Source organism: Argiope bruennichi, chromosome 6, assembly GCF_947563725.1.
Source record: "Argiope bruennichi chromosome 6, qqArgBrue1.1, whole genome shotgun sequence".
NCBI lineage: Eukaryota > Metazoa > Arthropoda > Arachnida > Araneae > Araneidae > Argiope > Argiope bruennichi.
In genome coordinates, this window is record NC_079156.1 from 89,851,845 (window position 1) to 89,866,719 (window position 14,875).

At 28.2% G+C, this 14,875-nt stretch overlaps 1 protein-coding gene across 2 annotated transcripts in view; it reads left to right on the top strand.

Annotated features, from left to right (window-relative positions):
• LOC129971123 (Na(+)/H(+) exchanger protein 2-like) overlaps nucleotides 1-14,875 on the top strand; it is a 170,061-nt gene that overhangs the window by 48,085 nt on the left and 107,101 nt on the right. The window lies entirely within an intron of this gene.

Below are 14,875 nucleotides of genomic sequence, written 5' to 3' on the forward strand. Positions count from 1 at the left end.
CACTGTCATTTCTAATCTGATGATATCAAGAAACCTTGTGGACCAAGAAAAAGGCATTCAAAAATAAATATAAATCCAAACCACGTGCTTACAAATATATCACAAAATAACTCATTTTTTTTTCCTTTAAATATATGTAGTTTATCTAAGACACTTTTATATCTTATTTGCGTAGTCTTATTGCACCGGTCGTCGCTTAAATGATATGATTTTACTTAATCAAATATTTGTGTCCAAGTTAGAAAAATTCTATCTCATACAAAGTGATAAAAAAATTCTAATATATTACTTTTTTCCTTGAAAAGACAATATTAACGATAATATATGGGAAGTTTGTTTAAACTGGAACATGAAAAATGATCTAGGAGAGCAATAAAGTGATAATGGCCTCTTTATATTCTGCATGTTTTATAAAAGCCAATTCAGATTATGTACTAATTGCGCAATGATAATGTACAAAAAGAAGCCATACAAATCATCAACTCGCACGTATTACTTATCTTCGTGACAGGTATATACCGGCAATAAAAGATGTGATAAAAATCCCACGCGCATAAAGCTACCGATAAAAAGAAATCAGCAAAAAAATTGTCGTGTCTGCATTTTGTTGACTTAGGGAATTTCAGTAGCTTCACGGCAATATGAAATGAATTATACGTGATTTAATATCTTGGTTTCTGAATCCTAAAACGTGTCGGGAGATCTGCAAAAAACTATTATCAGATTAAAACTGGCGTAAAACTCACAGCTGAATCTCTAATGAAAGTGTCAAATGCGAAGTGCTTTTCATCTTGACACCGCACTTGCTTCAGCTATTCAATTTCTTATTCTCTAGACAACAAAGAAAGTGCCAGCCAAATCTGTTATGGCGTGAGGAATCTTAGCATATACACATTCTGAAATACATTCCTTAATAAAAGAGTTGTCACTCTGTGAAAAACATATTTAGTTCCTTGTGTCTTTAGGTAACAAAAGCTTCATAATTGTGAAAAGATATTTTTTGTAATTCCTAAATATGAATTGTCTGCATGTAAATCGCAACTTGAATTAATTAGTTTTTCGGAATATTTTTCATATCACCGAGGTACTTGAAGTGCAAGACACTCCCAGATATTCAACCACTCAAAAACTTTGCATAAATTCATTTTCAGCATTCATGTTTAAAAAAAAATTGAATGAGATAACTTCGCCGATATTTGATTCAGTTGAAACTTTAAAAAGAATTTGGGATCAACGCTTCATATATCATTATTACTTATAAGCGGTATACTCTAAAGGGAAAAGAATACCAACATCATTTATGCACCGAATGCTGATTCACTATTGCATGCATTTCTCAGAATCAAAACGAGGAAACCACTTTCGAAATACAATTGCTAAAAACGAAGGAAAAAATATTTTTAGCAGAACAAATATCTATATTTTAGCAGAATGCTACTCTTTCGCTTGTGGACAAATAAAGTCACGCTTCTGAAACAAACGGTATTCATTTTTACCCAGAACCGCTAGCATTAGAAAAATATGAAAATGAAAAATGACCAAATAAATAAAACCAACGTTACGTAATAGACTGATACTAAAGCGATTTTGTAAGGAAAAAAAAATACTTAGAAAAATATGGATGTCTGCAATTCCCTTTGGCTTTGAAAGAAATTTTACTCTCCGATTTTTTTTCTTTGTAGTTTATATTTCAGATCAATTTATTTCAGTTTTTTTTTTATAATGATAATAATTATTATTCTATAAATTTTTCTAGAACATTTTCATTCCCATTTTGCGTGTGAAGACATGGTATAAAAATAATTCATTTAAACATTTTAGTTAATGAAATTATGCAATTATGTAATGGGCACACTTGAATTATACAACACTATTTGCTTCATTTATGGCGCTAACTAATTATAAATGTATTGAATCTATGCAAATGGTTGAAGCTTTCAACAAAGTGATGCACGTCAAATACGTGGCAGTGTTAAAAAAATCAAATATAAAATTGTGAAAAATATGTCAATAAAAATATCAAGACGATAAAATTCATAACTATATTAGTAAAAAATGATGACAAACCAAATTTTATTATTAACAATTCTAAAAAAGTATAGAAGTCTGCTTTTATTTGAATCATTTTCTCTGTTTCATTATAATTACAATTTTTTTTTATTCTGAAATTAATTCTGTGATTTTTAAGACGATTTTTCCGTAGAAGAATTTGTTACTTTTTGCTAGCAATGGAACTAATCGTATAAAAAGTGTCTCCATGAATTAATTCGTTTATATCTATTCCTAAAATTTGTCATGTTTGATAAGCATTGATAAAGAAATTCTCTGGAAAACGCTAACAATAAATATTAATCTCTATATCTGTGGCGTATTATCTTATTTTAAGGAAATAAATAATGCTTTCAGACTTATAACTCAAATTTTAATTGTAACTTCAAATAAGGAATAACAGGAACGTCCTGGTATATGATACAATACAGGATGCATCAAATTCTTTCATTTTTTTAATTCCGTTCAAATTTTTTTTCGTATAAACATTACCTTATTTTTCACTTAGTTTTTTTAAAATTGTTTTTATTATTTATTATAATTGCTTTTAATAGCTTTTTTGTTTTTTAGTGCATTATTGTTAGATCATTTTACATAATACACTATGCTATTAATTTTATACGAAAAATAATTATTATGTGTTCGATGGGGTTTTTTTTCCTCCATTTATTCATTACTAGCCGCCTTTGGCGACCAGCCGGTTCGCCAATCTTAATGTTCGTTAAAATTTTAATAATTAAATATTTTATGCAATTTCTACTTTAATAGCTTCTTCATCAAAATATTTTAAAACTTCAAATTTTGATTATCATATAATTCATTCATAATATTATAAAGGCCTTCAGTCATAACGTAATATGTATCTCTCTCATTTTCTGTTAGCACCCGTAGAATTTATGCTTTAAATTAAAGTGGAAAGAATTTATCTTCAATTAATATAATAATATTTTTTACTGAAACAAAGCATTTTTTTATAATCTGATTACTGAAAATAGAGTCACTCAGCGTTTAAACTTTATGGGCACTAAAGAATATCTTTTTAAATTTATGTAATATCTCAAGAGTTGGTCAACAAAATTTTCTTAGATTCATTATGAGCAGATCGATTAATTAACAATGTTTAAATTTAAATGCATCAAACACTAAGAAAATAAAACGAATCGTTTAAAATAAACGGTTGAAAACAGGTTTTAAAAAAACTACTTAAAAAACGATGTACTTAAAACTATAAGCATATACAAAAAATATATAACTAACATAAATACAATTTACTTACAAAAGCATGGAACTAACCCAAAAATAATTTAAATCATCCATTGATAACGTTGTCATGGCAACAATCAGAACAGAATGCGCATGCGTGAATTTTCTTCGCCGATTACATAACGCAAATACGTGATTTTTTCTACGCCAGTTGGGGTAACGCTATGCGGATTAGAAATTTTTAATTTCCTTTATTCTGTTTTATTTTAATTCAAAAGTACTTCAGAATGAATCTGAAAGATTGATTCATTAACAATGTTTAATTTTAAATGCATCAAACATTAAGAAAATAAACAGAACCGATTGAAATAATCCGCCGAAAAATTTGAACCCTAGCCTCATTACTGTTGGGAGAAAAAAAAACTGAAGCCTTTCTCGTTTGGCGCTGGATATAATGGAAGATTTTTTTGGCGGAAAAGTTGGCGGTGGGGAAAATGGAAGATTTTTTTGGCGGGAAAGTTAGTTTTTAATTAATAATTAAAATTCTAATTAAAAATTCGAAAAAAGAAACCCCAGGTGCACATTCCCAACCTCCAAGGTATACATGTACCAAATTGGGTAGCTGTATGTCAAACGGTCTGGCCTGGAGAGCGCCAACACACACACACACACACACACACACATTGAGCTTTATTATAAGTATAGATTATTAATGATATTTTGAAAACTGCACGATTAGTTTTTAACTCCGACATCCTCCGATGGTATTTGAAAAAAATTCGAAATATAAAAGAACGCTAATATCGAATAATAAACGAACGCTTCTAAATCTAGAATGCTGTCATTGAACAAAATAGAAATGTCAAACAAATATGTTCTTGAATTTTCTCCAAAATAAAATGATATCCCTTGAGAATTTTCAAATACAGTATTTTTTTATCGACTGTTTTTACTATGTAATTGAAATTCTTCAAATACGAATGCAAGCTAGTCAAATTTTTTATTGAAAGGAAACAGAACTATATAAAAAGTATGCTATTATAGTGACAAGACTCAATTGTTCGTCACTGAAAATTAAATCTAAAGTTTTTGCAGCATTTGTATGGTTGGGAGCTTAAAAATACTTATAAGGCGCTCTATTTTTTTAATTGTGGGTTGTTTAACAATTTTTCTGTTATTGTAAATCTTTATAGTAACTTATAAAGTTCAAAAATAACATTTTATTCCGGAACGATGAATATATATGGATGCTGTTTGTTTAATGTTTTCTTCGGAATAACTACACTGCTCGTTTATTTTTTTTTCAACGTTCTTACAAAGATATAAATGCTAAGACAAGAGATAACAAGACTTCCATTGCCATTTTCTCTACCGCCTTCGTTGATGCACTTCTTCGGAACTTTAGAATCGTTGCTGCTTAAATAAATTCATTCAAAGGAAAAATATAGTGGAGGCGAATCAGGAGAATATACTAGTAATAAAAGGACTGCAATGTGAAATTTCAACAAATTATTTGACGCAAGGGAAGACTACAGGGTGATACTTGGGACAGCCCACAACTTCTCAGCGACTAGAAGTTTTGAATGCCTGTAATCACGAGCTAAGCTCTGCTCGTATATGAAATGGATAAAAATTGTTCTGATTAGCTGGTCACGTTATTATTATTATTATTTATTTATTTATTTTGTTCTGTGGTAAATAGAATATTTTATTTACATTTAAAATCTTGAGAGCATCTGAATGTAATAAGTAGTATTCTGAATTCATTGATTTTCCTTACTTCTTAGGATTATTAACTAGGAAATAAAATTATCTTTTAGAATAAGTAATAATTTCAATAAAAGTTCTTCAAGATTATACTTTAGTTCACTTACATCCATATTTTTTAGCTTTTATAATCTTTTCCGTATTAGAGAGATAGAATGAATTTATTTTTAATTGTGTGTGTGTGTGTGTGTGTGTGTGTGTGTGTGTGTGTGTGTGTGTGTGTGTGTGTGTGTGTGTGTGTGTGTGTGTGTGTGTGTGTGTGTGTGTGTGTGTGTGTGTGTGTGTGTGTGTGTGTGTGTGTGTAACTAGAAAAAATATAATTTTTAGAGACTTATAACTGGCATGCGCAATACGAGAAAATAAGCACATAACAGGCGTACAAAATGAATATAAAAATAACTTTTAATTTGATCAAAATTATAACCATTTTGAGAAAAATGGCGATGATAGTTTCAACCACTTACTAGAATTTTCTATCAAAATCTATTTCTTTTTCAAAAACACAGAAACAGAGTTTTAAAAAAGAATAAAAATATTTCTCAGAATAGAAAATATTATCAGATGTTGCAACGATTCTTAATGTCTTTTTTGTTGTTGTTGTGTTCATGAATGATATTTGTAAATAAATCAATGATAAATATAATAAATATATCGATTTTCAATATATTCGACATCTTTTTTAAAGTAATCATGATTGTTTAATTCGTAGAATTAAATAATTGTAATTGCGAAATAAAATCATATTCCAAGGGTTTGTAAAGATTTTCTCTAAATAAAAATGTTACAAAATTATAATAAAAGGTAATTTTCTTATTCTTATAGGTTCAAAGTAATTTAGAAAAGAATTTCCTTTCTTTCAGCTAAGTAATAAAATTCTGTCGACATTTTCTTTTACTTTTTTTGCTCGCTTTACTTTTTCTGTTAGAATCATTTCTGTCCTAAGCTGAATGGCGCCTATTGAAATTACACCGAAGGGAGTTTTGGTGGATAGGAAAAGAATGTTGATCTTTTAGGAGGATTTGGCTCTAAGAGATTTCATATGAAAAAGCTTTTTTGTAATTAAATTATTCTTTCACGAGAAACATAAAATCAATCTTAAGACCTTTCCGTTCCTAATTTATTAATCGTACGTTTTTACTATTCCATTAAGAATGGCTTCATAACAAGTACTTTCACTTTTTAAAAAAAATTCATTTCATAGAAATTGCCAATTTGAGATAAAAAAAAATTATCATTTTTTCAACAAAAGGAGTTTAACATAACAATGGTATTAAAATCTTAATTAATTCAAATTGCTTACATTTAAATATTTTATACAGGACATTTAAAATTAAAATATTCCTATTCAGAAAGATTTACGAAGAATGATCTATGTGCATAAAAGACTCCAAATTTCGATGGGATATGATTAACAGTATGATAACGCAAATGACTTTAAGAAAGTAGAAAATAACTTTTCCACAAAAATATCTATTTTTATTTCAGAATTCTTTGCTATTTTCACTGATTAATTCATTCCAATAAACTTTTTCATTATAAAACATACTTGGGTATTTAGAACAATCTATCAGATTCTAACGCCTTTTATAATTTGCAACTTATACGAACTAGTATTGTTATTGAATTATTATGTGACGACGACTGAGGACTAATTATTTCTCTTACATTTCTTTCGACTTTTTTGTACCATTTCTCATTGTCTTGAAACAGGATAAGATTTTTAGGTAAAATATTTGAGGATTTGAAATAAAACTAGTATATTAATTTAATGGAAATTGTTCTTAAACTGAAATTAAATTTCCTTGTAGTTATATTTTTAAGAAATGTTTACTTATTCTCATGAAGATATCGTAACTGTGTAGAAAAAAATAGTTGCAGAGATAGATTGAATTATATTTTTAGCATTAACATTACAAATTAACTTTTTATTAACAAATGATACAATTTTTTTTCGTGTTAACTAAATCTTCACGTTTAACTATTGTGCCTATAGCTTGAAAATTTCTCGTTTATTTAACCTGAATTTAAAACGTTACTCTTTTGTAAATTTTAATCTATATACTTATAATAAAGCTCAATGTGTGTGTGTGTGTGTTGGCGCTCTACAGGCCAGACCGTTTGACATACAGCTACCCAATTTGGTACATGTATACCTTGGAGGTTGGGAATGTGCACCTGGGGTTTCTTTTTTCGAATTTTTAATTAGAATTTTAATTATTAATTAAAAACTAACTTTCCCGCCAAAAAAATCTTCCATTTTCCCCACCGCCAACTTTTCCGCCAAAAAAATCTTCCATTATATCCAGCGCCAAACGAGAAAGGCTTCAGTTTTTTTTTCTCCCAACAGTAATGAGGCTAGGGTTCAAATTTTTCGGCGGATTATTTCAATCGGTTCTGTTTATTTTCTTAATGTTTGATGCATTTAAAATTAAACATTGTTAATGAATCAATCTTTCAGATTCATTCTGAAGTACTTTTGAATTAAAATAAAACAGAATAAAGGAAATTAAAAATTTCTAATCCGCATAGCGTTACCCCAACTGGCGTAGAAAAAATCACGTATTTGCGTTATGTAATCGGCGAAGAAAATTCACGCATGCGCATTCTGTTCTGATTGTTGCCATGACAACGTTATCAATGGATGATTTAAATTATTTTTGGGTTAGTTCCATGCTTTTGTAAGTAAATTGTATTTATGTTAGTTATATATTTTTTGTATATGCTTATAGTTTTAAGTACATCGTTTTTTAAGTAGTTTTTTTAAAACCTGTTTTCAACCGTTTATTTTAAACGATTCGTTTTATTTTCTTAGTGTTTGATGCATTTAAATTTAAACATTGTTAATTAATCGATCTGCTCATAATGAATCTAAGAAAATTTTGTTGACCAACTCTTGAGATATTACATAAATTTAAAAAGATATTCTTTAGTGCCCATAAAGTTTAAACGCTGAGTGACTCTATTTTCAGTAATCAGATTATAAAAAAATGCTTTGTTTCAGTAAAAAATATTATTATATTAATTGAAGATAAATTCTTTCCACTTTAATTTAAAGCATAAATTCTACGGGTGCTAACAGAAAATGAGAGAGATACATATTACGTTATGACTGAAGGCCTTTATAATATTATGAATGAATTATATGATAATCAAAATTTGAAGTTTTAAAATATTTTGATGAAGAAGCTATTAAAGTAGAAATTGCATAAAATATTTAATTATTAAAATTTTAACGAACATTAAGATTGGCGAACCGGCTGGTCGCCAAAGGCGGCTAGTCTAATATAAAGCAAAGTTGCTGGCATAGCAAGGAAAACAGGCTATTTATTACGACTCATTTAATTTTCCTTAGTAAAATTCTTTTTTTAACTAAAAACAATAAATCCTTGCTTGGTAAATTTGGAGATCTCTGAATATTAAAATTTAATTAATTAAAATTATTAAAATTAAAAAATTTTAATAAATTTTTAAAAAGATGCAAATTTTTAATAATCTCATTCAATAAATCTGCTTATTTTTAATGAATTTCTAGTTGTAGATTTTTTATTTATTTATCATTCAAAAAATCTACTCAAATTAAAAAATATATTAATAATTATTAATTAATTTTGATTCAATAGAGCTGTTCAAATCGTTTCAATATTTTAAATGTTGTTTGCATTGTTTTCTATTTGATGAAATCAAAGAAATGCATTTCAAAAATAATTTTAAATAATTATTCCGTTGGAATTTCGGTAAATTATACAAGTTTTCTTCCTTATTGAACATAACAATATCTCCAAGTTTTATAATTGTTTATATTTTAAATATAGGATAATATTTAATCCTATATTAAAAAAATTTCTTTGATATCATGCCTTCCTTAAATTATAATTTGTTGGTATATAGTTGATTTGCATTATATACAATTAGTAAATATTGTTTCAAACCTAAATTTTTCTTTTCATCTAAAATTAATCATTTGATTGCAGTAGGTAATTATATTTTCTTGTATTTAAAGAAATGAATTACAGCAGTAATATTGACATTAATTTTATAAATGCATTAATTTTGTTAAATGCATTGTTGCCCTGAGAGTGAAACCGTTTCTTAAAACATTTAATCCTGCGATTTTTTTTTTCCATTAAAGAAAATGAAGGAAAAAGGATTCTGTTCAATACCTGTGTAATTTACACGATAAATAATAAAAGAGCAGTACCGGAAAAGTTACTTTATTATTATATCATACTAAGTAAGTAGTACTTACTTAGTATGATATCACTAAATTGGTTTCCTTTTAAAAAAATCATGTACATAATGAACAGAGCATATGCAAGACAATTTGATTTTAAAAACAGCTTGTTGGCTCAATCAGAACCGGAAGTTATGCATAAGAAAGTTTTGAAATTAAATGTAATCAATATCCTCAACAATCAGCTGTCGTCGAAGGCGGTAAGTTTAAAATAAAAGCAATAATTTGTAATATATTTATATTCATTTTTCCTATTAATATGTCACCAAAAACAGCCTATCGAAACTTTCATTACTCTAATTTATCATAATTCGCAAATACCTGAGTGAACTTGTCTACAAATTTCACAGAAAACATAGACGGATAATGAAATTCTTCAGAAGTTTTTTGAAATCGTGTGCATGATACCTAATCCAAATTACCAGCTTTAAAAAACGATCAAAGTACCAAGATTTGTTTGCAGTTAGGTGTCTGTAATATAATATGAGTGCTCAGTATTTTTAAAGACTTGTCTAAAATCAAGCTTCGCGTGTTTTTGTTGCATATTTAAGGCTAGTAGATCAGTTCAGCTGTCACGAACAGCATCTGTGGCAGATTTTGAAGGTCACCACAATTGTGGTAACTACTACTACTTGCTATGCGCATCTGACAACTGAGCTTTACCTTATCTTTTATTCTGGTCGGAAATTTAGAAAGACAAATACTTCTTAGTTGCTTTGATACAATAAAAGATTTAGAAAATTGCATATTAATTTCTCAAAGAATGACACTATCCTATTCTGTTCATCCAATGACCACGAATTGTTTCTTGCTAAGCAAATAAAAGTAGTAGGTACCTTCAATCAACAAGGGTTATGCAAAATTATAGTTCTAAGAAATAAAAACTAGAAATAGTAGCACTGAGATAATAGTCTCACTTCCTAAGAAACCATTTTTTAAAAAAATATTAGTTGTAGTTTCTTAAATATTTTTTTGCATTTTTGCTTTCACACCTTTAGATTCAAAAATTGAAGAGGAAAGTATTTTAATCATAAAAACATTATCTCGAGATTTTGATGATTCTACTTGTTTTAGGCATTCCTCAGTTCCCAAAACTCACTTTTTATATTATTTCTGTCAGTTTACATGTAAACGATTACTTTGAGTGAATTGTGTATTAGATGAATGGAGCATCTAATGCACAAATGGGGAAAAAATTATATGCATATAATTTTGTCCCCAAAACTATAAGTCTGTATCAAATTTTGAACGAAATCCATCAAAGTATCAACTCTCTGTTAATCTGTATGTGTGTGTGTGTGTGGATGCGATTGCTCAAAGACGAAATTAGCTATATAAATGAAATGTGGTATATTGTGACATAAAAATTATAAATCTCTATCAATTTTTGAACAATATCCATCAATGGAAGGAGAGCAAATGCTTAACACATTTCACTATATGACAAAATTTAAGATAAAACTTACATATTATGTATGCAAACGAGAAAGTCGAAAACTCTTTATTCAAATACTAGCCGTCTTTGACAATCAACTTGCTCGCCGGAATAATTGGTTTCAATTGAATTGTAATAAATAATGTAATTAATTATAGGTAACTTAAATGAATCTTAAGATTGTAGGCAAATTAAACTTAGTGCCATTCTCTGCTTTGTCTTTCTAAAAATTTTGAAAATCATGTAACCCATACCATTTAAGAAACCTTATACAAACATGCTCCTTCCCCAATACTTTCTAGTTCAATATTCCTAATTAATACAATTGCTTTCTAGTTTTCTATTCATTCCACTTAAATTGTGAAGTTTGAGCTTGGAAGGGAAGTTGATTAAACTTCGAGTAATCAAGTAATATGCTTGCTAAATCGAAGCACGTTCATAAAAATATAAAAGCAGAAGGATGAATCATTCAACATTGAACTATGGAAGTATTATAGAATATATTTCAGGATTTACGTAGCGTATCAAAAGATTATTCGATAAAAATTCAGTAAAAATTTCTTCAATTCAGTATAAGAAATCGGCGCACTTCATTGAGAAGACAAAACGTCAGATTAAAAGACCCATAATATAAATATTTAAAAATGCATGAATTTTCTATAAAAATGCTGTATTTTAAAATTCATGCTATACTTTTTCTACATATATTTTCTACATATAATAAGGAAAAATTAAGCCTGATTTTTTTCAACAATTTCATTTATAAGAACGATTTTCATCATAGAGAATGTTTTTTTTTCACTTGACAATAATCTTTAATGAAAATACTAATTTAATGGTTCTTAAACTGCAAGCTGCGATCCAAAATTGAATGTCATAGATATATATAATTTGGCAATATAACGAAACTTTTATATCCATACTTTTGATCGAATTTTTTATTACCATAAATAAACTAGCAGGAATGATTTCCGAGAAGCTCTCTCTAATAAGAACATTATCAATCTCTCTTCTCGCATAAAATTGAAGACGTTGGACACGACCGTAAATGCCACGAGTGTTTAGATTTTTAGCCCCACACATGAAAGTTGTATGTAATAATATGGTAAAAAACCGATACTTGTTTATTAACTGCATACCACTAATAAGTAATAGTTTCGAAAGATCGATAAATGGCGTGTATCTAGCGAGCGATGTCTGGCGACTGATCGCAGATGCCGCTAATACGTAAGTACCAGGAAATTTCGACGTCTTTTTTCCGACCAATTAAAACCAAAACTTTATATATAACTGCAATTTTAATCATGAGATTATATACCGAATTTCATTCATTTGCATCATTGCGTTTAAATGCATGAGGAAGTACAGACTGACCGACAATTAACCCCTTGACGAATTTTTGACCTCCCACCTCGAAATTTGAATCGAATTTACATAACTGATTTTGAATTTGTGTACCAAATTTTATCTAACCCTTTACGGTTTGCATTTATCGTCACTTATACCCAGACAATCGGACAAAGAATTTTCCTCTGAATGGATTGGATTCAATATTCGATAGAAATCTACTTATTTGGTAGTCCATATACTAATTACTATACTAATTTTTTAGTTCATATACTAAATTTTTTTCCCTAGCTCAAAACGTTCTTGAATTATAGGCATAATTCCAAAAATGTGTTTTTCGAATTTTCTTTGTATACTTCGCATATGAGGAAGTGAAAAATAGTTCATGAAACGGTCTCTGCTTAGGCCGTTTCCCCAAATAAGTATATTAAATATTAAAAAAAATTTCATATCCATTTCTTATATATGCTCACAGTTAATATTTGGTTTAACAAACTGATGACTGTCCATAAAATTGTTAAAATATTAAATAATAAATTCACCGATAAACAATATTTAAAATGGTACATTACGCTTGCGGTTGCACTGTATTATTGTAAATAATACACTTAACGAGCATTCCTTATTTGTAACATAAAATCTCCTAATAACTGCGTAGTAAAAGGGTGAAATAATTTGATACAGATTCTGTCTTATTAAAAACAAGATTCGAAGTATATGCAACTGGCGATGCCTGGAATTCATTTTAATCGTTATTAGAAGAATAGGAAGATGCGCGCACTTGCCAATCTTAAAATATTTAAGTATGTATTAACCAATACAAATATTTAAATCGCATTTTTCCCATGTTTCAAAAGCGTGCCTTGCGTCATAATCAGACAACGTGGCTGCTTTCCGCATTTCAGGAATAATAGAATATAAATGGAAAACGTTTTAAGTGCAAATTTTTCTTGCATTTTTCGTGATATCTGAATTTGAACACCCGCGAATCTGAATATAAAACAGAGCATCTGCATCAAAGGCATGCATCGATTCGAATAATTATTTTTTATTGCGAAAACTCGATTATGAATGCGCATGACAAAAGCCTGGAATTAAATCAACAGGACAGTCATAACAAACATCTGGAGATTTATTATTGGAATTTTAAAGGAAATTTTCAATTGAACAACTTTCTGTTTAGGAGTTTAGTACCAAAATGTTTTCAGAAATCAGAATAAATTTTTAAATCTTTAGACGAAAATAATGCATCGACGAAGTAAAGGTAATTAACAAAATGACAAAGCATTTCCTTTCTAAAGTGCGCCTTTATTGACTGTAACATTTAAAAATATTCTTTATTTTAAAAATATTTCATTACTATCTGCTGTACCGTTTTTTATCGTTTCTGTATTTCTAAATTATAATCACTTGCATGCTTCAGTCTTTATTAAAATAACGGTCTAATAAAAAAATCATTCACAAAGTTTTATAAAACTAACAAAATTAAATCACAAAAAAACATTAAGAATTCCAAATTAGTGCATTGCGTCAATCAGTATTTTGGAAAATATGACTAAAATCGAAGATATTAATCTTTAAAATATTATATCGAAAAACCTTAGACCAAACTTTAAATTTCTATCTCAAATGGTATCTGCAACAAACTAAAATTTCAAATTCTGAAAGACGACAGTGGTTTACGATAATGCTTCTAATTTTTGTTTGCTCTAACTAATTCGTACCAATTCATTTTGCCAATTAAAAATTTTCAAATTTAGAATTTTTTAAGATCTTATATTCCTTTCATTTCAGGGTTTTCATGTTTCTAATTCATCTGGCTTATTGAGACTAAAATATGCTGAGACTAACTATATTTTATACTATTCATATAAAATATGCTACATTTCCAGCCGATGGCTTAGAGATTTCAAAAAAAAAAATTGCAATTTTTCTACCATTTAAATATTATTTTATCCTAAAATTTTGTATTATCTATGAAAGCTAGATTTTTGATGAATTTTGCTCATGTAATTTCATATCCATGTGAATGCGATAAAACTTTTATTGCTCATAAGCAAATAAAAAAAATTTAATATCACATATGATTTCTTATTTTATAACATTCGCATCTGTAAGATTTTTACATCGGCTTTTACTCTGATCCTTTTGCGAAAATTCAAGGATAATTTTATTTCAATATATCTTGTACGTTCGAGAGAACTTGCTCTTTCTATAATATAAAAAGAAAATATTTATGTCTATCTGCTACGAAAGTTTCTTTAACCTTCCGTCGGGCGCAATGCAAATCCTAACACGATCGGGCGCAATTCATCTAAGAGATTAATGTACTCAATTAATGCAATTTTTGAATGTTAAAAAAAACATATTAAACAGAACTTTTCACTTACATTTGAGTATATATGAGTACTCAATTAATGTGACTTCATCTCACAGATTAGTTGCGCCCAATGGAAGGTTAATAAGTGAACAAGATATATATATATATCACTTCTTTATCAATTATATTAATTTTCAATTTCTTAAAATATATAATTAGATAATGAGAAATGTCATGACAAATTCTTGTATAAGAAATAAATAAATAAAAATTTGGAATTATGGTGAATAAATAATTGGAAATTTCGATCAAGTTCATTGTATCTAACTAATTGATCGAAATCTCAACGCAGTTGGTATGAAATATAGCATAATTGAAGCTAGCTTGATCTTTGGATAAAACTAATTTTGAATAAGAATAATATAAATATAAAATACAAAAAATAGATATATAACTTTAAAGTTCTTTTTTTTTCTGAACCTTATTGTAATTAAATGCTCAAGCCGTTCTGATAAAGAATGTC